The following is a 21,811-nucleotide window of genomic DNA, read 5'->3' as shown; positions in this document are numbered from 1 at the left end:
GGAGCGCCACATTGTGGCACCCTCCTGATTGGCTGTGTGCTCCTGTACTGTATGACAGGCAGCACACGGCAATGTTACAATGTAGCGCCTATGCGCTCCATTATAACCAATGGTGGGAACTTTGTGGTCAGCGGTTGACCGAAAGTAACCTCACCGCTGACCACAAAGTCCCCACCATTGGTTACAATGGAGCGCATAGGCGCTACATTGTAACACTGCCGTGTGTTGCCTGTCATACAGTACAGGAGCACACAGCCAATCAGGAGGGTGCCACAATGTGGCGCTCCCTGATTGGCTGATGGAACCCTCTTAGACATAAGTCAGAGGGGGTTTCTGGCATTCGGGGAAAGGGGTCCCATGTGAAAACATGGGGCCCCTTTCAGTGCGAGGTCGGGTATCCGTTTTGTTATTTTGCCAAGTACCTGGATTACAAATGGATTAAAAGAGGAGCCTTCTACACTGGATTTTGTGAGTATAATTTTTTCAACAGGCATACCATGGATTCTACATGGAGAAGAGGACCGACCCTCGTGTGAACATAGGTAAGTATGTGTATATGGAGGTGTGGATGTATGTATTAAAGTTTTACTTTCAAGGTGTGTGTCTTCTGTTTTTATTGGGGTATTTTTTTAGTAGTAGTACTACAGGTACCAGCGGGCCCGGTTTTCCACCGCATGCTGGTACTTGTGGTTCTCCAAGTACCAGCTTGCGGGGGAGGCTTGCTGGGACTTGTAGTACTGCTACTAAAAACAATATTCATTTTTTGACAAAAAGGCTATCAGCCTCCCATCCGCAGCCCTTGGATGGGGGTGACAGCCTCGGGCTTCACCCCTGGTCCTTGGGTGGCTGGAGGGGTGGGACCCCTTGATTGAAGGGGTCCCCACTCCTCCAGGGTACCCCGGCCAGGGGTGACTAGTTGGTTATGTAATGCCAGGGCCGCCGGGACCTATATAAAAGTGTCCCCCGGCTGTGGCATTATGTATCTGGCTAGTGGAGCCCGGTGCTGGTTTCAGAAATACGGGGGACCCCTACGCTTTTTGTCCCCCGTATTTTTGGAACCAGGACCAGGCGCAGAGCCCGGTGCTGGTTGTTTAAATATGGGGAACCCCTATAATTTTTCCCCCCATATTTTTTCAACCAGGGCCGGCTCAAAGAGCCCGAGGCTGGTTTTGCTTAGGAGGGGGGACCCCACGCAATTTTTTTTTTTTTTTTAAAACACTTTCCCATCCCCTTCCCACTGATAAACATGCACGGATCTCATGGATCCGTGCATGCCTAGCCAAACACGGGGAAAAAAAGCAGGTCTGTTTTTTTTTAGCACTTTTTCACGAATTGTATTTCAGCACTGCAGTGTTTGGCTATTGTCGGCAGTGTTTGTGATTTGCACTTTTTAGTAAATTACCGATTTCTACCAAATTGCAGGCGTATTTGACCGATGGTGTATTGATTCGTTATTTTTCTTAGGACTTCCAAAATATTACGAATGCCTTCATCACTGCCGAGATTTTTGCTTAGTAAATTCTCGAAATGACAGTTTGAAGAAAAAACGTCATCTCGGTCAAAATCGGGACCTTAGTAAATATACCCCTATGTCTGCATTTTGCAGATCAGCGGTTTATACAGACAGAGGGGAAAAAACAGGATGGAGTGAATTCATTCCTCTGTAACTGTAAGCATTAATTATATGGTAAAGGTTAAATATGATGGAAATGAGCAAATGCTATATCTTGTACTATTTCAAATGTGGAATGATGAGTTGTAATTGACTAAACAGAAATGTAGCTAATACAAGTTAAGCTGCAGTGTGGACCTCACAGAATCAGAGTTTGGTGTTCTGCCCAGTATCATTAGCGTGAGTGTGATGTAAAACCTAACATAGATGTTTGTCTACCATAAACTTGTTGTTTAAAGTTCAAAATTGTAATTACTGTACTGCATAGAGATGAGCGTTCCGAATTCACTTCAGTCTAACGCACGCTGCCGTTTGCTGCACTGTACTCTGCTGAACTGTCTGTGCTTTATCCAGAGTCTCACAGTGGTTGTGCTGTATGAAGTGACTGTGTGTGGGGGCACACTGCACGCTGATGCATGCTGTGCTATAATCTGCTATGGGTGTAGTATGTTATGCCGGCGGTCGGGCTCCCGGCGGCCAGCATACCGGCGCCGGAATCCCGACCGCCGGCATACCGACAGCTGTGCGAGTGCAAATGAGCCCCTTGTGGGCTCGGTAGTGCGCTGTGCGTGCCACGCTATCTATTCTCCCTCCAGGGGGGTCGTAGACCCCCAAGAGGGAGAAAAGCTGTTGGTATGCCGGCGGTCGGGATTCCGGCGCCGGTATGCTGGTCATCGGGAGCCCGGCCACCGGCAAACTGAAGACCACCCCTCTGCTATACAGGCTGTGCTGTGTCCAGAGTCTCACAAGTGGCTGTGCTGTATAAAGTGACTGTGTATAGGGGGCACATTGCTGTGTGCTGCGCTTTACTCTGCTATACTGGCTGTGCTATGTCCAGAGTCTCACAAGCGGCTGTGCTGTATAAAGTGACTGTGTATAGGTGGAATATTGCTGTGTGCTGCGCTTTACTCTGCTATACTGGCTGTGCTGTGTCCAGAGTCTCACAAGTGGTTGTGTTGTATACTGGCTGTGCTGTGTCCAGAGTCTCACAAGTGGCTGTGCTGTATAGTGACTGTGTATGTGGGCACACTGCATGCTGCTGAATGCTGCACTATACTCTGCTATATTGGCTGTGCTGTGTCCAGACTCACAAATGGCTGTGCTCTGTATAGTGACTGTACAGGGGCATGCTGCTGTATACTGCACTAGGGGCCTAATTCAGACCTGATCGCTGCTGTGCATTTATGCACAGCAGCCGATCAGGTCTGAACTGTGCATGCACCGCAGTGCCGGCGCATGCCAGACAGCCAACGGGCGTCTCAGCCCTGCGATCGCCTCTGCCTGATTGACAGGCAGAGGTGGTCGTTTGGCAGGAGGGGGTGGGCCAGCGGCGTTTGGCCGCCACTTTAAAGGGCACAGTCCGTGCAACGCAGGCGTGCCCATACCGTGCAGGGGGTGGCCCGTGGCGGCTGTGTGATGTCACACGCAGCCACTGCGACCCGGACAGCGATGAGTAGCTCCCTGCCAGCGTGCAGAAGCTGCGCTGGTAGGGAGCTACTCTTCAAGTACAAAAGCATCGCCGCTGTGCTATGCTTTTGTACTTGTGCGGCGGGTAGGGCAAGACATGCGGGGCGGGCTAGCACATTTACGATAAGGTCTGAATTAGGCCCTATACTCTGCTATAATGTACTGTTTGGTGTGCTTTACACTAGTGCCTTTTGTTCACGTTCATATATAAGACCTGTTTTCCACGAAGTTTGAACCGCGCTGCAAGTTAAAAGTAAAAAAAAAACACAGAATAATAAAAAATATATATATATCTATTGTTTAGTACACTTTACCCTAGTGCGCTTTGTTCACATGCATCTATAAGCCCTATGATTCCATGCAGTTTTAACCAAGCTGAAAGTTCAAAAACAGAAAAGAAAAACAAATATATAGATTTATTGTTTGTACTGTTTGATGCGCTTTATCCTAGGCATAGTTCCTTTTTCGCTTACGTCCTTGGGGATACTGGGAATCCATTTAGTACCATGGGGTATAGACGGGTCCACTAGGAGCCTTGGGCACTTTAAGAATTTGATAATCTGCGCTGGCTCCTCCCTCTATGCCCCTCCTACCAGACTCAGTTTAGAAAATGTGCCCGGAGGAGCCGGTCACGTCGCTGGAAGCTCCTGAAGAGTTTTTTGCTTTTATTTTATCTGTTTGTTAATTTCAGGCAGGACTGGATGGCACCATCCTGTCTGCTTCGTGGGACTTAGAGGGGGAACGGCCCAACCTCTTGAAGGGTTAATAGTCCTGTTCTCTGCTGACAGGACACTAGCTCCTGAAGGAACTATTCGCAAGCACCACCATGGCGAGCATACATACCTGCAGCACGCCGCCACTCCTAACAGAGCCAGAAGAAAGAAGAGTGGTGAGTACTAAGTCATCATCCCGGTTAGCGGGTCGCCGGCCATTATGGCGGCATGAGGGAATGGAGATGGCTGGATCTCTAGACTCAGTACACAGTACAGATGCACAGTCTCTGAGGGGGCGAACTGAGTCTCAGTACATTATATGTGTACACAGTACCCAGACTGGCATTACAGACTTAAAAGGGGGCTGACTACATTTTAGGCACAAAACTACCTCAGCCAGTATAAAAAAGAGCAGGAAGTTTGTGTGCCTTTGAAGGGGCGGGGCTTCACTATGAGCAGATCCAGCAGCTCACCAGCGCCATTTTCCCTCTGCAGTGGACACAGTCGCTGACTGACAGGGACGCTCAGCTCCTCTGGAGGAACTCCAGATTACCTCAGTGGTACCAGTAGGTCATAGCAGGGGGGGGGGGGGGGGGGCGACGATTAGTAGTGTACTGAGTACCTAATCTAGGTACTTAGTCTGAAACCCGGCTAAGCTTGGCATATCCCACTGATAGGTACTTATTTAAGCGAGGAAGTAGTCTGTGACCGATTAAAACATTTAAAGATTAATAAGTCACCAGGTCTCGATGGTATTCACCCAAGGGTTCTAATGGAGCTTCACTCTGAACTTGCAAAACCGCTATTTTTGATCTTTAAGGATTCAGTAATATCAGGTATGGTTCCCAAAGACTGGCGTATAGCGTAAGTAGTGCCTATATTCAAAAAGGGAAGTAAAGCTGAACCAGGTAATTATAGACCAGTTAGTCTTACATCTATAGTGGGGAAAGTATTGGAAGGTATTCTAAGAGATAGTATTCAGAAGTTCCTTGAAGTCAATAAGGTCATTAAAAGGAAACAACATGGGTTTATGAAGGACAGATCCTGTCAAATCAACTTACTTGGCTTTTATGAAACAGTAAGCGCAAACCTAGATCAGGGTAAAGAGGTGGATGTAATCTTTTTAGATTTTGCCAAAGCATTCGACACTGTACCACACATGAGACTTATCTACAAGCTACAAGAATCAGGGCTAGGAAGCACAATATGCACTTGGGTCAAAAACTGGTTAAATAATAGGGAGCAGCGCATTGTGGTTAATGGATCTTTTTCAACTTGGACTGAAGAGCTAAGTGGTGTGCCACAAAGCTCAGTATTAGGAATGCTATTGTTCAATATTTTCATTAACGACCTAACAGAAGGTCTAGAGAGCATGGTGTCAATTTTTGCAGATGATACTAAATTGTGTAAAGTTATAAATGCGGAGGGGGATGCTGAGTCGCTTCAGAACGACTTAGTTAAACTAGAAGCTTGGGCAGCGAAATGGAGAATGCGCTTCAATACAGACAAGTGTAAGGTAATGCACTGTGGTAACAAGAACAAAAATAACACCTACCTACTAAATGGGGTAAAATTAGGGGATTCTGTACTGGAAAAGGACTTAGGTGTCCTCATAGATAGCAAACTAAGCAGTAGTACCCAAAGTAGGACTGCAGCAAAGAAGGCTAATAAGATATTAGCATGCATAAAACGGGGAATTGATGCTAGGGACGAGAGTATTATACTCCCATTATATAAATCACTTCTGAGGCCACACCTTGAATACTGTGTACAATTCTGGGCTCCTTACTACAAAAAGGATATCCTGGAGCTAGAAAAAGTTCAAAGGCGGGCGACCAAACTAATTAAGGGTATGGAGACGCTGGAATACGAGGAAAGGCTTGCAAGACTAGGCATGTTTACACTGGAAAAGAGGCGATTAAGAGGGGACATGATCAACATTTACAAATATATAAGGGGACAATATACAGATCTTGCGCAGGACCTGTTTTTGGTTAGATCAACACAGAGAACTCGTGGACACTCGCTCAGGTTAGAGGAGAGGAGATTCCGCACAATGCGGCGTAAAGGCTTTTTTACGGTAAGGACGATGCATGTTTGGAAATCCCTGCCTGAGGGAGTTGTAATGGCAGACTCAGTCAACACCTTTAAGAATGGGTTAGATAAATTTCTAAGGATATCCAGGGTTACGGGGCATAGTCACGCACTATGGTTATTATAAAAAAGAGGTGTAAAACGTAACGGCAGTCATCAACTTCAGTCAAAATTTTATACAAAATAATCGTGCATAGGAGACCACAAATAGGTTGAACTCGATGGACAATTGTCTTTTTTCAACCTTAGATAATATGTTACTATGTTACTATGTATTAGCAGTAAGGGCACAGTGTGCTGGCTCCACACTATCTCTGTGTCTTAAAAGAAAATTGATAGCAGCCCTGCGCTAATTATTCACAGGAGAGGCCTTATCTATGAACTAGACAAATGGATCTCCAAAGCTACTATGGGTATCTTCCTTCTTCAGCTCCCCCTTATCTTCCTTCTGCAACTCCCCCAGCCAGGATGGCCTATTCAGGACCTAATCTACAGTCCTTTCGGACTGCCAAGTTTAAGGGCAAAACCAGAGATTCTTCTACAGCCACCAGAGGCGCTAGAGGTAAACCACGAAAACCAGCAACTGCCGGTTCTCAGGAACAGAGCTCAAGCTTTGCTTCCTCAAAGCCTTCAGCATGACAGTGGACCGCGAGGCCTGGAAGACTGGCGTGTGGGAGCCCGCCTAAAAATTTTCAGTCACATCTGGACAGGTTCGTGCCAGGATCCCTGGGTCATAGATCTTATTTCCCAGGGCTGCAGAGTGGAGTTTCAGGAGCTCACACCTCACAGATTCTTCAAATCAGTTTTGCAAAAGGCAAATATAACCTTACAGGATGCCATTCAAAAACTGGTACAGACTCAGGTCATTGTTCCAGTTCCACCTCATCTGCAAAACAAGGGATAGTATTCCAGCTTGTTGGTGGTACAGAAACCGGACGGTTCGTTAAGACCGTTTTTGAACCTCAAGTCGTTGAACCCGTACTTACGAGTGTTCAAATTCAAGATGGAGTCTCTGAGAGCAGTGATCTCAGATCTGGAGGAGGGGGAATTCCTAGTGTCTCTGGATAGAAATGATGCGTACCTTCACATTCCGATCTGGCCACCACATCAGGCTTATCTACGGTTTGCACTGCAGGACTGTCACTACCAGTTCCAGGCCCTGCCATTTGGTCTCTCCATGGCACCTAGAGTGATCACCAAAGTGATGTCAGAGATGATGTTTCTACTCCGCAAACAGGAAGTGAACATAATTCCGTACCTGGACGATCTTCTGATAAAGGCACCGTGCATGGAGTGGTTGTTGGACAGCATTGGACTCTCAACTAGACTACTCCTGGATCACAGGTGGATTCTGAACTTACCAAAATCTCACCGATGCGGGGGGCATGGCCACGGCGGCTAGTAGATAGGCAGCAGGGTTGTGGAGCTCCCCGGCCTATTAATTCTGAAGAGCTCCTGGGGCCCTCTCTGAGACTCACTTTCGGCCGGGCCGCGCTGTATCGCCGTGGGGGAGCGGCGGCCATCTCCTACGGTCTCCTGCCGGAGCTGGCAGCCTGCGCCAGCGGCCGCCCGAGTCTCGGGCCTAGGCCGCCGGGAAATCCCCGGCCTCGATTGCAGGAGCTCCGCTGTGCTGCCGCGGGCGCGCGCGCGAACCCGCGGTGAAGATCGGGTCACCCGGCGCATGGGGAGTGCGGCGCCCACCACCTACACCTGCTGGGGAACCCGCCAGGCCGCTTCTGACCCCCGAGATTGGGGTGAATATACTGAGGGGAGTGAGACTGTGAGTCCGGCGGCCATCTTGGCTGCAGCTGCTGCTTCCACTGCAAATCCTCTGTGTGACCTGTGAAAGGGCTGCAAAGCTGGAAGATTTGCCCCAGCACAGGTTGTCCCACCTTTTGCCCCTTGCCTATTACTAAATAGCACATCCTACAAAATCACCCCTAGACCCCTCTGCCCCCCCCCTCCTTCTCTGTGCTTCACTGCTGGGCGTCCTGTGCTCTGGAGTGCTGCTGATACTGCACCTCACCACCACTGCTGTGCTTTCTGACACTGAATATCGGGACTCTGAGCGCTGCTTGAACCTTGTTACTATGATGAGGGGGGGTCAGAGCGCAGCTGCGGCTAAATTGGAGAAGTTTGCCCGCCAACCTGCTGCCCAGCCGATGCAGTCGTCCCCTAAGCCCTCTCCTTCTACCAAACCGACTCCCCCGGCCGGGGCCGGCTCGGGCGCAGACATGCAGCCATCTACTCCTTCCATTCAGCATGTCCTGGAGGCCATAGCGGCCAGCGAACAACGCCTGTCGGACAAAATGGAGAAGGTGCAGTGCGACTTATCACTGTTGCGCCAGGACGTCCAGCGAGTACAGGAGAGGGTCGGCGAAACGGAAACACGGGTCTCTAATCTGGAAGACCTCAGCGGCCCCCTACAACGGTCTGTCTCAGCGGTTACACAACAAGTCTCGTCACTGGAAACTAAACTCCTGGATATAGAGGGGCGACTTCGCAGAAATAATGTGAGATTCGTGGGCCTGCCTGAAAAGGAAGAGGGGGCGCACCCTGAAGACTTCCTAGAATCCTGGCTGAAAGAGGCGTACGGCGCTGAATCCTTTACATCCCAATTTGCGGTGGAGCGGGCGCACCGGTGCCTTTCCGGCCCTTGCCCCCGGGCGCACCGCCGCGATCATTTATTGCCAAGTTTCTACACTATAAAGACCGGGACTCCGTCCTGCGCCTGGGCCGTGCGAAGGGCCCCCTGCTTCGAAATGGTGTCCGGGTGTCGGCGTTTCCAGATTTCGCAGCGGATGTCCAGAAAGATCGGGCCCAGTTTCTACCCATCAAGCGGCGCCTCCGTGACCTGAGCCTTCCATATTCGATGCTCTTTCCCTCTAGGCTAGGCGTGGTGGCGGATGGGAAAACTAAGTTCTTCAACTCTCCGAGGGAGGCGGCAGCCTGGCTGGACAGGTACGCTACGGGCGCCCGCCAGATGGCTCCGGACTGATTGACATCCAGTTTTCTCTCTACATGGGCCTACAATATGCAAGTATAAGTCCGGGGAGCTTCCTTTTGCATTAGTTGTTCTGGACTTTACCGGGTAGTGACTTTTACGCATTAATTTTTTGGTAGTGGGGGGGTATTTGTTTGGATCTGTGTGCTACGCATAGCACTGCCGTAGGCTTTCAGATCACCAAGGTTGGAGCTTTGTTAGGGATAAAAGTATGCCACAGTTCGGGGAGGTATACGGGGAGTCAGTTTTTCTGTTGTTTTTCTATGTTTCTCTCTTTTAATTTTTTGTTTTCCATATGTCTATTTATTGAATTGTGCGATGATGTTGTGCTATTTAGGGGGGTTTGGCTCGGGGCCCGGGGCCTGCGGACGATATGGTTTTTGTGATAGTACTCTACACGGGCAGGTGGATACCCGGATAATGTTGATAGGCGGGCTCCCTTTTCACCTTGGGGTTTTTTTACATGCTGTGTCTCAGATAACACGACAGACGACATGCCTGCCTTAAAGATTTTGGCATGGAATGTCCGGGGCATTAATAATAAAGTAAAGCGGTCCCTAGTATTCCAAATGATAAAGAAATATGGCCCGGATATTATCTGTCTGAGCGAGACCCACCTGGAGGGAAATAGACTATTGTCGCTCCGCAGGCCTTGGGTAGGCTGGGCGTATCATTCCTCTCACTCCTCCTCTTCCAGGGGGGTGTCGGTCATGATAAAGAGAACTGTACAGTTTGAATTAATCACGGTAAATACAGATCCATATGGTAGATTTGTGTTTCTGGAATGCAAGCTGAGCTCCCGTAACTTCTTTATCTTGTCTGTTTATGTTCCTCCCCCATTCTCGTATGACGTCCTGCAGAAGGCGGCTTCGTTTATTGCTTCCTCTCCACACTCTGCTGTTATTTGTCTGGGGGACTTTAACAACGTGTTGGATGCCTCTCTGGATAGGTGGAGGTCTTCTCGGGATTCAGGGGCGGGGGGCGGCCAATCTATATCTCGATCTACGAGCAGGGCCTTCCTACCTCTATGTCTGTCTGTTTTTACCCAGTTTTGTTCTATTACTAAAACAAAACCACACAGCTTTGACTGTCTAACCCAGGCATTCCCAACCACGGTCCTCAAGGCACACTAACAGTGCATGTTTTAGTGATAACCAGGCTTCAGCACAGGTGACTTAATTAGTAGCTCAGTAATTTTGATTTAACCATCTGTGCTGCAGCCTGGATATCACTAAAACCTGCACTGTTGGTGTGCCTTGAGGACCGTGGTTGGGAATGCCTGGTCTAACCACTAATGATTTCAACTGTCAAACCTGTGTAACAATCAAGCGCACTAAAACTAACTCCTTAGATGGGTACCAATTTTAAATGATATATTTGCAGCTCCCAATAGAGTATTCTACCTTACTCCAAACTTAAACACTAAAACCATATACCATATAAGAATATGTATATTACAAGGAAGCGCATATATATAATCTATTTGACTAAAAATTGTAAATATTTTTTATTTAGTATTCAATTTTCTTAATAATGCATGACATAATAAAACCTTAAAACACACCAAATCTGCAGTGCAAAGAAGTCCAGAAACTGTGACTATTACCGTCCAGATAACCATATACCGCTGGAGCTCCAATAAGGATTTTCTTTAAGCACACTAAGTGCTATTTTTGTAACTCCCCAGTGAAAAGCTGGTTATTTTAAAGTGATATCCGTTGTTACTTTGTATCCACTAGCCAGAACAATATACTTTGTAGGAACTGCAAATGTTCACAATGTGCCTGCCGCACAGCAGCTAGTGTCCCCTTTCTCACCCCACCGCCAATGATTATTGCTCACCACAGCCGTACGTTGAAGCCTCAGTGCGCATATATATAATCTATTTGATTAAAAATTGTTTAAAAAGTGTTTAAAATGGATCCATTTTAAACACCGGCAGGCTGTCCAGAATCCCTCTATGCCAGAGAACACTTTGGAAGAATCATTTAAAACCAACTTTGAAAGTGTGCACCCTTCCCCCGTGGACGCTGCTGTTACCGCCGCTCCCGCCAGAGAACTTCGGTACTAACCATTTAAGATCTAGCCGCACTGAGGCTTCAACGTACGGCTGTGGTGAGCAATAATCATTGGCGGTGGGGTGAGAAAGGGGACACTAGCTGCTGTGCGGCAGGCACATTGTGAACATTTGCAGTTCCTACAAAGTATATTGTTCTGGCTAGTGGATACAAAGTAACAACGGATATCACTTTAAAATAACCAGCTTTTCACCGGGGAGTTACAAAAATAGCACTTAGTGTGCTTAAAGAAAATCCTTATTGGAGCTCCAGCGGTATATGGTTATCTGGACGGTAATAGTCACAGTTTCTGGACTTCTTTGCACTGCAGATTTGGTGTGTTTTAAGGTTTTATTATGTCATGCATTATTAAGAAAATTGAATACTAAATAAAAAATATTTACAATTTTTAATCAAATAGATTATATATATGCGCTTCCTTGTAATATACATATTCTTATATGGTATATGGTTTTATTGTTCTATTACTGTTGTTCTAATTGTAAAGCGCAACGGAATATGCTGCGCTATATAAGAAGCTGTTAATAAATAAATAAAGAAATAAATAAATAAGTTTGTGGATTATATAGATAGCATGCAGTGGGTAGATGTCTGGAGGGCTCGCTACCCTACGCTTAGGCAATACTCATGTTTCTCTAGTACGTATGGCTCCTTCTCCAGAATCGACCTGGCCCTGGTCTCGCCCATGCTCCTACCTAGCATAACGGATGTTCAATATGAGGCACGGGGGGTGTCCGATCATTCGCCCCTAATGCTGTCTTTTGATGTGGAGTGCCGGAGGGGACAGTCATACTGGAAGCTGCACCCATCCTGGCTGGTTCAGCTGGGAGAGTGCCCGGATTTGCCGCTCAGGTGGGAAGGGTTCTTTGCGGATAAGGCGGGCTCGGCCCCGACGCCGGTTATATGGGATGCATTTAAAGCTTATCTACGTGGTACGCTGATAGGCAAAATAGCCGCCCGCAAGATAGAGTATAGAGCGACGGAGAGACAGCTCGAATCTGAATATAGGGACCTGGAGACCCGCTATTTGGCTCAGGGATCTCCTGCGCTGAAGGCAAGTTGGCTATTAGCTCAGGAGGCCTGGCTAGCTCACCTTTCGGATAAAAACGCGCGCTCCCTTTTGTTCAGGGCCACCAACATATACATGCAGGCGGAAAGGCCAGGTAGTTTATTGGCCCATTTGGTGCACTACGACCGTCCCGGGTCCACGATAGTGCAGATGACTGGCCCTGACGGCTCCATAGTAGATAATACCCCCGACATAGCGCAGATGTTCCTTTCATAATTTAAAGAGGTCTATGACTCTCAGTCGACATGCTACGTGGAAGACTTAGACCAGTACCTGTCCAATATACCCCTCTCCAGGCTTTCCCCCGAGGCTAGGGATATCCTAGACGCCCCCTTAACCTTGGAAGAGGTGACGGCGGCGGTGGGAATGTCCCCCAGTGGCAAGTCTCCGGAAGCGATGGCATCCCCACTGAGCTGTATAAACAATACATACAGTTCTTTGGTTCCAAGCTGCATGAGACGTATACCGACATATTTGCCACTAATTAACTTCCTCCCTCAATGTCCGAGGCCGTAATTATAGTACTGCCAAAGCCCGGTAAGGATCTCATACTAGTGGAGTCCTATAGGCCGATCTCCCTTATCCCCACTGACGCCAAGATCCTGGCAAAAATCCTTGCGGTCCGGCTCAACTCGGTCATTACATCTATCATACACCAGGATCAGTCTGGCTTTATGCCAGGGAAATCCACGCCCATTAATTTGCGCAGGCTTTACACTATTTTGCAGGCTCCCCACGATTTCCCCTCGGACGCGGTTGTAGTTTCACTGGATGCGGCTAAGGCATTCGACAGCGTCGAATGGCCGTATCTGCGGGGGGTCATGACATGTATGGGCTTCGGCCCTAATTTTATACGATGGATCAAACTGCTATATCAAAGCCCATGCGCCAGGATCTTGGTTAATGGCTATGTCTCTTCCTCCTTTACTTTGACTCGGGGCAGCAGACAGGGATGCCCCCTCTCCCCAGCTTTGTTTGCCATAGCCATTGAACCCTTGGCTTGTTTAGTCAGATCGCACCCGGACATTGGGGGAGTTGAATCGGGCCCATGTACTGACAAAATAGCCCTTTATGCGGACGACCTATTACTTTTCTTACACGACTACAGTGTGGATATGCCTATAGTGTTGCAGGTCATAGAGACCTTTGGCAGATTCTCTGGTCTCTGCATAAACTGGTCCAAATCATTTATAATGCCCATTATGGGCTCTCCTCCCCGGGTCCCAAAGATTTCCCTACCGCTAAGCTGGACAGGCCAGTTTAAATATCTTGGGATCCAGGTTACTAACGACCCTTCGGATTTCATATCCTTGAACCTTGACCCGCTTGTACAGCTGATTGTACGCAAGTCGAGGGCTTGGTGTAAACTCCCGCTGACAATGACAGGTAGGGTTAGCCTTGTTAAGATGATAATTTTGCCCAAGCTACTCTATGTTCTTTCACAATCCCCTGCATACATATTCCCGGCCTTTTTTAAGAAATTAAATAGTATACTAACATCTCTGATATGGGCCAACAAAAGACCTAGAATAAAGTTATATACCCTCACTAGACAAAAAGTTGATGGCGGCTTGGCCTTACCTCACTTCCAACTATATTACTTTGCGGCCCAGCTGGCACACATCAGTATCTGGTTGCGGGGAGGAGATGAGGCTGGTCTATGCTGGGCGTTTCTCCGATGTTACTACCCGGACCTCTCTCGGGCGCAGATTCTGGTGGGGGGGAGCACTTCCCGGCTGTCCCCTCCTATTGTTTTTCAGGCCATAAAGATCTGGCAGGCTTTGATACGAATGCTCGGGTACGATAGTATGGATCCGGATACTCCCCTTTGGCACTCCGCATCACTTCCTGAACTGGGGTCTCTCGAGAGGGGGGAGGTTTGGGCCTCGTATTCAGTAACTTCCATATCTCAGTTGTACAGCAATGGTACAATGAAGTCCTTTCAACAACTAAAGGAGGAGTTTGGTCTCCCAAACTCTTACTTCTACAGATTTTACAGCTCAGGCGCGCTATACAATCACAGTTCGGGGATTCTCCACCGGCGCTCCTCCCTTTCCCCATAAAGGCCTTTCTATGCGCATTGGGTCGAGTTAAGGTGATCTCCTTCACTTACTCGTACCTTATAAAAATAATTCATGCGGACCCGCTCTCGAACCTTCGGGAGCGCTGGGAGCGTGATCTGGGCCCCATAGATGTTGAGGACTGGGAGGTGGCGCTGGGAAACTCGAGCCAGGTCACCAAATCACTACGGTTCCAGCAAATCCAACTCTTTATATTACATAGATCATATATGACACCGAATAGGTTGGCCAGATTTGGGGCTGGTGGCGCAGGGTCGATTCTGGAACGTACGGGGATACCAAGAGGAATGTTGACTCCGGGATTTTGCATTCTGGGAATGGGGGGATCTGAATCTGGGTCTAGGTGGGAGGACTTATATGCTCGCAGTATCTGCGCCCTCGCCAAGATGTGTATTGCGCGGTCATGGATGGCCCCACATCCCCCTACGATGTCTGCTTTAAAGGCCCTGGTGAATGACACAGTACTGAAGGATCGATATATCTATATGAAAAATAATGCTCTTCCTAAACATGAGAAGATATGGTCCTATTGGATTAAGTCTAAATATTCTTCCCCTGCCCTTAGAATTTAGAATTTAAAGAATTCATTAATTGACATGCCGCACGCCCTCTACGACAGCCTAGCTGCCTGGGTCCCGGGGAAACGAGCCAGGCTCCTCTCCCGTATCACACACTATAGGGATTACGCACCTCATCTCGCACAACTGTATGACTATAGGCTAGATGGAATTGTTTTGATTTGCTCTGTTTATGGTTTGTAGGCTTTATCAGGCCTTATAGTTGGGGGGTGGGGGGGGGGGGGGTTATGGTAGTATTTCGGGGAGAAAACAAGAAATGTTAGCATGCGTTTGACATTTGATTGCAGACTTCAGAGAACCTGGTATATGCAGAATGACAACATACGGTCATGTGATTACCAGTTTCATCATGCAGTATATATATTGTTTGAGAAGGATATGGGCGTGAAAATACTGTGTAATAATAATTGAAGTCTCAGTATACACTGAAATGTCTGTAACGATTTTATCCGTGTTGAATAAAAATACTCTATTCAAAAACAAAAATCTCACCGATGCAGAGGCTTCCTTTCCTGGGAATGATACTGGACACAGAGTCTCAGAGAGTGTTCCTTCCCATGTAGAAGGCTATGGTAATCCAGTCGATGGTTCGGGCTGTCCTGAAGCCGACCCGGATCTCGGTGCATCTGTGCATTCGCCTTCTGGGGAAAAGGCGCTTCAGAACGGAAGGTTTCATGCGAGGCCCTTCCAGCTGGATCTGTTGGACAAATGGTCCGGATCGCATCTTCACATGCACCAGAGGATCTGTCTGTCGCCAAGAGCCAGAATCTCCCTTCTGTGGTGGCTACGGACTTCTCATCTCATCGAGGGTTGGAGGTTCGGGATTCAGAATTGGATTCTGCTAACCACAGATGCAAGTCTCAGAGTTTGGGGAGCAGTCACCCAGGGGGTGCAGTTTCAAGGAAGATGGTCAAGTCGGGATGTCGTCCTTCCAATAAACATCTTGGAACTCAGGGCAATCTACAACGGCCTTCTGCAGGCCTCATCTCTACTTCGGAATCAGCCCATTCAAGTCAAGTCGGACAATGTAACGGCGGTAATGTACATAAACCGACAGGGCGGAACGAAAAGCAGAACAGCAATGTCAGGGGTGTCAAGAATTCTCCACTGGGCGTAAAAACACACCGTGGCGTTGTCGACGGTCTTCATTCTGGGAGTAGACAACTGGGAAGCAGACTTCCTCAACAGACATGACCTGCACCCTGGGGAGTGGGGCCTCCACCCGGAGGTGTTCTAGTGGTTGACACGTCGTGGGGATATCCACAGATCGACATGATGGCTTCTCGACTCAACAAGAAGCTGAAGCGGTATTGTAAACATTACCCCCGTATATGGAAGAAGATATTCTGCAGTGGAATTTCATCTGGGACGCCTCCTTCTTTTTCTGCAGTCAGGAGTGGATGTGGGCCTACGCCTAGGTTCCATTAAAGTCCAGATTTCCGCCTTGTCTATTTACTTTCAGAAACAATTGGCTTCTCTCCCTGAGGTCCAGACATTCTTGAAAGGTGTTTTGCACATCCAGCCTCCCTTTGTGCCTCCCACGGCACCTTGGCATCTCAATTTGGTGCTGCAGTTCCTCCAGTCGGACTGGTTTGAACCGTTACAGGGTGTTGACGTAAAGTACCTTACGTGGAAGACCGTCACACTGTTGGCCGTGGCTTCAGCAAGACATGTGTTGGAGCTAGGGGCGTTATCTCACAAGAGTCACTACTTAATTTTCCATGAGGACAGAGCTGAACTCAGAACTCGTCAGCAATTTCTTCCTAAGGTGGTGTCCACGTTTCACATCAACCAACCGATTGTGGTTACAGCTGTTATGGACACCTCTGTGACTTCAAAGTCTTTGTATGTTGTGAGGGCTTTGAAGGTGTATGTAAAGAGTACAGCTTGTCACAGGAAATCCAACTCGCTGTTCGTTCTCTATGATCCCAGTAAAATTGGGTGTCCTGCTTCAAAGCAGTGCATTGCACGCTGAATCAGGCTCACTATCCAGCATGCTTATTCCACGGCAGCATTGCCAGTTCCAAAATCTGTACAGGCCCACTCTACTAGGTTGGTGGGTTCTTCTTGGGTGGCTGCCTACGGTGTCTCGGCTTTACAGCTCTGCCGAGCAGCTACTTGGTCAGGTTCGAACACATTTGCAAAGTTTTACAAGTCCGATACTTTGGCCTCTGAGGACCTTCAATTTGGTCAATCAGTTCTGCAGGAACATCAGCACTCTCCCACCCGGTTTGAGAGCTTTGGTACTTCCCCATGGTACTAAATAGATTCCCAGTATCCCCAAGGACATAAGAGAAAATAGGATTTTAATTACCTACCGGTAAATCCTTTTCTCGTAGTCCGTAGGGAATACTGGGCGCCCGCCCGGTGCTTCGTTCTTCCTGTACTGTTACTTTGTTAAGTATCCTGGTTGGTTCAGCTGTTGCTGTTCCTGGTTTCAAGTTTGGTTAGCATGGCTTTCCTCTTGTTCTCTGTGTGCTGGTTCGTAATCTCATCACTTTCCTTATCTATCCTTCTCTCAAAGTATGTCCGTCTCCTCGGGCACAGTTTACTAGACTGAGTCTGGTAGTAGGGGCATAGAGGGAGGAGCCAGCGCACACTATCAAATTCTTAAAGTGCCCAAGGCTCCTAGTGGACCTGTCTATACCCCATGGTACTAAATGGATTTCCAGTATCCCCTACAGACTACGAGAAAAGGATTTACTGGTAGGCAATTAAAATCCTATTTGTTCAAAGCCCTGTGACTCCACTCAGTTTGAACCGAGCTGCAATATATATAATATATAAAAATATATAGATCTACAGTATTGTTAGATGTGCTATAAACTGCTGTGTGCTTGTGCTGCTGCTCTGTCACATAGAAACCAGCCAGCTCACTGCACCCTTTGGCCAATATTGGTGAAAACAATATTGTGAACTGTGAGGTGGTCAAAACTAACTTGAAATAACTGGAAATTAATGTTATTGAGGTTAATAATACTCTAGAAACAAAAAGGGCCAATTTATGTGATTTTAGATTTTCTTTTGTACATTTTCGGAAATTTTTTTACATTGAAATCCGAAAACCAGTCACGGCGGTTTGGCAAATCTAAATCCAATGCCGGATAACGATTCAGAGCCAAATCCAGCAAAAATGGCCTGGCACACATCTGACTGGATTAAGGTCAAGACTTTTATGTGGCCATTCCATTCTGTGTATCTCCAGATTTTCTGTAACTACACAAACTGTGATTCCTTTCTACTAGGGTTGGCCAATGGGCTAATTATCAATTGTCATTGGGTTTTTTTACCAACCATGGAAAACCACAAGCTTCATTAAATTGATCAATAAAGTACTTTTTAGATACAGAACGCGTATCTAACCATTGATTAAATATAGCACAGAGTCAAATTTGTAGAAGTGAGCCTTAGGGTGTATTTTGCAAAGTGAACTCTTTAAAAAACCCAAGAAGAATTTATGCTTTAAAAAATTTGATTTAAAACATCATTACTGTTTGTAATTATGTAATTTGTCTTTCCAAACAGGACAAAAAATACAATGGATGCAGTTAATATCCCGTCTGTCGGGAACCCGGCATTCAGGAAACGGGCGCCGGGATCCCGGCAAATGCAGGTTATTCCGACTCAGCTGGTGGGTCCACGCCACCAACCGAGTGGGAATATAACCTGTGGCGAGAGAAGCGAGCCACCGTGCCCAAAATGCAGCGAGCGCGCGGGATTCCGACAGACGTGATGCCGCAGGCGGTATAGTGACATCCGGCATCCAGACTGCCGGGATATCATGTGTACTATTCCTTGAGAGGTTGATTAAATAAATCCAATTAATCACTTAGACATACAGTAGGAGTGGACTTTCAAAGAAACAGGGACTCAGAATGGACAGCACTTGCACAACAGAACACAGTAAAGTAGCCCGCGGACAAGGTCCGTGTATGTTCCCTGTCACTTGAATCCCATCACTCTTAAAGCAGGTACACTGCAGACATTGATTAAACCCTGTGTACTTCAGTCACATCAATAACAGTCAATTATTCCATCACGCTGGCGCTTGTTTATGAATGGAATTAGCAGTCTGTGGTTCGATACTCACTTTGGTTTAAAGTCATTGGGGTATATGCAATTCACGGCGAATCGCGGCAAATTATCGCCGTTTTTAAATTCGACTCAATTCGACAGGTGAATTCCGGAAGGTGGCTTCCGGAATTCACCATATTCAATGAAAAACGGATTCGCCAGAGTCGCTGGTGAAAATCGGCCGATTTGGCGGATTTTGCCGCGATTTTAAAAAACGGTAAAAAACGGGAAAAACCCGGGAAAAAAAATGGCGTGGGGTCCCCCCTCCAAAGCATAACCAGCCTCGGGCTCATCGAGCTGGTCCTGGTTCTAAAAATCCGGGGAAAAATTGGCCAGGGATCCCCCGTATTTTTAAAACCAGCACCGGGCTCTGCGCCTGGTGCTGGTGCCAAAAATACGGGGGACAAAAAGAGTAGGGGTCCCCCGTATTTTTAACACCAGCATCGGGCTCCACTAGCTGGACAGATAATGCCACAGCCGGGGGTCACTTTTATGCCGTGCCCTGCGGCCGTGGCATTAAATATCCAACTAGTCACCCCTGGCCGGGGTACCCTGGGGGAGTGGGGACCCCTTCAATCAAGGGGTCCCCCCCCCCCAGCCACCCAAGGGCCAGGGGTGAAGCCCGAAGCTGTCCCCCCCCATCCAATGGGCTGCGGATGGGGGGGCTGATAGCCTTTTGTGATAATAAAAAGATATTGTTTTTTCCAGTAGTACTACAAGTCCCAGCAAGCCTCCCCCGCAAGCTGGTACTTGGAGAACCACAAGTACCAGCATGCGGGAGAAAAACGGGCCCGCTGGTACCTGTAGTACTACTGGGAAAAAAATACCCCAAAAAAAACAGGACACACACACCGTGACAGTAAAACTTTATTACACACTACCGACACACACATACTTACCTATGTTGACACGCCGACTGCCACGGTCTCCGACGATCCGAGGGTACCTGTGAAAAAATGATACTCACCTTCCAGCGTCCAGAGATAAATCCACGTCCAGAGAGATAAATCCACGTACTTGTAAAAAAAAAAGAACACGCAAATACCCGCTCCATACCGGACTAGAAAGGGGTCCAATGCTTTCACATCAGACCCCTTTCTACCGAATGCCGGGACATCACGTGACTCCTGTCACTGAAGTCCCTTCAGCCAATCAGGAAGCGCTACTTCCGTGGCGCTCACCTGATTGGCTGTGCGCTGTCTGTACTGTGACAGCACATCGCAAAGCCGCTCCATTACTTTCAATGGTGGGAACTTTGCGGGTAGCGGTAGGGTCACCCGCAGGTCAGCCGCTGACCGGCGGGTGACCTTACCGCTAGCCGCTAAGTTCCCACCATTGAAAGTAATGGAGCGGCTTTGCGATGTGCTGTCACAGTACAGACAGCGCACAGCCAATCAGGTGAGCGCAACGAAGTTGCGCTTCCTGATTGGCTTAGAGACCTTTCTGTGACAGCTGTCACTGACAGGTCTCATTCGTGGAAAGGTGTCCCATGTGTCAGCATGGGACCCCTTTCAGTCCGGCATGGAGCGGGTGTTCGGTTTGTTTTTTTGCCAAGTACGTGGATTTATCTCTGGACCATGGCTGGGGTGAGTATATTGATCTTTTCTTTTCAGGTATCCGTGGATTCTACATGGAGAAGAGGACCGATGTCGGCGTGTGAACATAGGTAAGTATGTGTGTGTCGACGTATGAAATAAAGTTTTACTGTCGACGGTGTGTGTGTCCTGTTTTTATTTGGGTATTTTTTTCCCAGTAGTACTACAGGTACCAGCGGGCCCGTTTTTCTCCCGCATGCTGGTACTTGTGGTTCTCCAAGTACCAGCTTGCGGGGAGGCTTGCTGGGACTTGTAGTACTACTGGAAAAAACAATATCTTTTTATTATCACAAAAGGCTATCAGCCCCCCCATCCACAGCCCATTGGATGGGGGGGGACAGCCTCGGGCTTCACCCCTGGCCCTTGGGTGGCTGGGGGGGGGGGACCCCTTGATTGAAGGGGTCCCCACTCCCCCAGGGTACCCCGGCCAGGGGTGACTAGTTGGATATTTAATGCCACGGCCGCAGGGCACGGCATAAAAGTGATCCCCGGCTGTGGCATTATCTGTCCAGCTAGTGGAGCCCGATGCTGGTGTTAAAAATACGGGGGACCCCTACTCTTTTTGTCCCCCGTATTTTTGGCACCAGGCGCAGAGCCCGGTGCTGGTTTTAAAAATACGGGGGATCCCCTGTCAATTTTTTCACCGCATTTTTAGAACCAGGACCAGCTCGAAGAGCCCGAGGCTGGTTATGCTTTGGAGGGGGGACCCCACGCCATTTTTTTTTATGATTTCACCGTTCCAGCATAAAAAAAAATAAAAAAAAATAATAATATTTTAAAAAATATATAAATAATATTTGTGCCTCCAAAAAAAAAAAAAAAGTACCTAATCCCTTCTAATATAAATAGATCTGCTATTCCCCCCCAAAAAAACACACAAAAAAACATGTTTAAAATTTTTTTATTTGTTTTCACCCTCCAGTGTGGCGGATTGAAAATGACGAATTTGCTGTCTAAAAGCACTGCTGTCGAATTTCCAAACTTGAATTGAATATGCTTTGGTCGAATTGCAGCACTTGTATCATTGCAGAAAAGTCGAATTTGCAAAAAGTCGAATTTCAAAAAGTCGAATTTTGAAAGTCCGTTTTTTGGTCGGAAAGCACTGAATTGCATAGGCGATTTTTTTTTTTGGTCGAAAATGACCCGAAATTCGACAATTTCGGGAATTCGACCGCAATTGCATATACCCCACTGTTGTTTTGTACAACATAAAATCATGCCCACAAAGATTTTGTCAGATTTCCTAAGTGATTTTATTTTTAACCTTAAGTGTATGTTCTGCTGTAAAAAAAATGTCCTACATAAGATGATTTTTATGGTTCTATGTGGTGCGGAGTGATATGCCGGCAGACGGGATGCCAGCTGTCAGTATACCGTCAGTGAAAT

Source organism: Pseudophryne corroboree, chromosome 2 (assembly GCF_028390025.1).
Source record: "Pseudophryne corroboree isolate aPseCor3 chromosome 2, aPseCor3.hap2, whole genome shotgun sequence".
Lineage (NCBI taxonomy): Eukaryota > Metazoa > Chordata > Amphibia > Anura > Myobatrachidae > Pseudophryne > Pseudophryne corroboree.
Note: the sequence above shows the minus strand (reverse complement) of the source record.